This window comes from Limulus polyphemus, unplaced genomic scaffold, assembly GCF_000517525.1.
Source record: "Limulus polyphemus unplaced genomic scaffold, Limulus_polyphemus-2.1.2 Scaffold325, whole genome shotgun sequence".
Lineage (NCBI taxonomy): Eukaryota > Metazoa > Arthropoda > Merostomata > Xiphosura > Limulidae > Limulus > Limulus polyphemus.
In genome coordinates, this window is record NW_013665935.1 from 30,308 (window position 1) to 33,407 (window position 3,100).

The following is a 3,100-nucleotide window of genomic DNA, read 5'->3' on the forward strand; positions in this document are numbered from 1 at the left end:
CACTTGCTATAATTTGCTAAGCCTTGTCTAAGTTTGTACATGGAGGATGTAAAACAAAATAATTTTTTTAGGTTTTATATATGCATTTTGAAATAACCAAATATTATAAATTGCTCTATCAATATTGCAGAATTCCACTGAAATTTATCAGGCTTACTAACTAAACTGTATTTGTGTAAAAAAAAAAAGTATTGTTTTTGGACAAAATTTTCACTTACCACTTTTTTTGGCAGTTCTAGACAAATAAATAATCTTGAAAACTTCCCAACTTATAAAGATTGTGAAAACCACCAGTATGACATTCTGTACTTTTGACTGGTTATTCACACCTCATAGAAGTAGGTGTACCTAAGCAAGTATTTCCAAAAATGGAAAGAGGTGGGTGGGGCTACTGTGTGTTTGGTTCACTAAATGTAGTGATATCTCAGCATATAGAAAATATAGAAGGTTCTCATTTTATATTCTAGTTTGTCAGTAGTGGTAATTTGAGTGTGTAATTTGTAAGAAACTGTAGACTATGTACTTGAACCAAAGCTGTATTCAAGATACCACATGACACCCAAAAATTGATATTTAGGGTCTTTTTTTAATATTTAGTTTTAAATTAAGAAATTAGCTAATGTATAATATTGAAATTTGAATTATAATCTACAATATAATATCAAACTTATTGACATACATTCATAAAATAGTAGATCAATAAAATTTTGAATGCAATTCTACAAATGTGATGACATGCCCTTTGACCTCTGACCATAGGAAGATCCGTAGCGAGAGGGTTAATGAGTACCCTCAGCTAATTGCTATAAAAGTTAGGCATCAGATCCTCAGACATATAGTGGTCTCATACAATCTTGTCTCAGTCATCACATTAATGTGAGTAACGATCAAGGTACTCCAAGCTGTTTGTGAACCATGACTAGACATCAGAGATATTACTTGAATGTTTGAATCATTCGAGAGCTACTGGAAAATGGAAGTAAGCCAATCACAACAGGCTACTGTTTGTTGTTTTCAAATCTTCCAAAGTGTCATTAACAGAATGTGGAACTGTTTCCAAACCATCTTATTTCCTGTTTATAAAATTACAACAGTATTGTAGAGCTGTGCAATTTGCTAATCAAGTTATCATCAGGCTTATTAATTAATGGTGCAGAGCACAGATAGCCCATTTTTATAGCTTTGTGCTTAACAAACAAACATAATACAAATATTTCAATTATTTGGAAAGCTGGAATAATCAGAAACAACAATTTTTATGACATTAATTGATTTAATCATAATACCAATTACTGTATAGTTGGAATGATCATTAACATTAATTGATCATTTTTTTACATTAATCAATACAATCATAATTTCAATTAACTTATTGTTTTATGTGATACTACACAATATAATCTATGGTTAAAGGTAATCAAATTAATTGCCCAGTTCTATAGTATAGTGAATTAAATATGTGAAGTAAGCCTATTAGGCTTAACTCAGCCATAAAGTTTAAAGAGGTTTTAATTTGTCAAATTAAAAAATCTTGTAAGATTTTTCTAAAGATTTGTTGTTTCGAAATGCAACTGTTTGGTACCTGTTATTGTTATTATGATGTTTTAGTAAGCAAAAATTAAATGTTATTAATACTCATAGATAAATCATCTTCAAATAACACATTACTTTCTTCAGGCTATTTTTGATGACTCTTTCTGCTCTGCCTATCAAATTTTAAGAGTGTAGCAATCAAACTACTTGTTACTCAAAATATATTTTTTTAAGATTATATATGGTTCTTAAAAATACAATTATCAAACAATATTTAAATGACGGATATTATGCTTTGAAAAAATCTCTTTTTTACTTCATATATTTTTTGTTTGTATATGGTTGGTGATTGAATATGCCATTGTCATTGATTGGAGGGCTTTTGCAGAACATTAGCCAAACAGCTACTCGAAGGAAGAAAAACACATTGACCTTACTGGTAGTTTTTACTTATTGTAGGCCTGTTCTAAATATCAACGTATTTCCTGTAAAAATTGTTCCATTACAATGCTTAATATGTTTTTTTGTAATAGAGAAAAGTGAACAGTTCTTAAGATTAATTTCAACAAAGAGGTCAGGGCTCATTTTTAAGGAAGTTTCAGCAATTGTCTGGAAGGCTGTATTTGTTGTCTGAAAAAACAACATTGATCTTCAAAAAAAAAGATCCCAGAAGTTTTGTTACATTGGAAAAAACAAGCCCAAACCATGCTAATATTACATAATATCTTAAGAAAACAAACAGTCATTGACCTGTAAAACTTTTAAACAGAACAACAGTCTTGGCCAATCACATTCAATGTTTCCATTCTAACCAGCTTGGCCCACTGCCAAGTACAGTCTATTGTAAGACTAGACTTCCATAGTAACTCTCACACACATTACTATACCATAATACGTACACAATGCCTGAGTGCTGCACATGTACACATACACACACACACACACCACTGATATGTATTGTAGTTCACACTTGTAGCTTATATTGACCTGAAGGGAGGCACAGCTAGCCTTATTTTATTTATTGTTATTCTGTTTCATACTGACTAAAACTTTCATAGAAAATTTTGCAGTTACCATTATTATGCTCTGTTTAATTCATGGATTTTCCTGCTTTTCTCATGGTATCTAGACCTTCCATATTTCCTAGACTCTATTGGTTGTGTCTGTCTAACATTAGCCTTAGGCCTATACGTACATAATCAAAAGGGAGTCAGTGTTTCAAGTGTGATGATTAACAGTGAAAATTCTGAGTTTGATTTTGTAAATTTTATCATTTTAGTTTCTATCAAAGGTTTATTGGTAAGAAGGTGAGACAGCCATGTTAGTTTTATTGTCATAAGCATCTTTGCTAGAAATATATCTCAATTAATATTTGTGCTATCAGCATTCGTTTTCATTGCGAATTCTCACCCTCTCATATATATATATATATATATATATATATATATATATATATATACTACTAATAACTATACTATGTACGTACGTACGTAGTAGTAGTAGGTAGTAGACTACTAGTAGTTAGTATACTTACTAGTACTACGTTACCACCACCACGTACCTACTT

General features: G+C 30.6%; 1 protein-coding gene across 1 annotated transcript in view; it reads left to right on the forward strand.

Annotated features, from left to right (window-relative positions):
• LOC106457389 (RNA-binding protein 28-like) overlaps nt 1–3,100 on the forward strand; it is a gene marked incomplete at its 5' end in the record, with an annotated part of 25,900 nt that overhangs the window by 7,550 nt on the left and 15,250 nt on the right. The gene's annotated exons all lie outside the window — the stretch shown is intronic.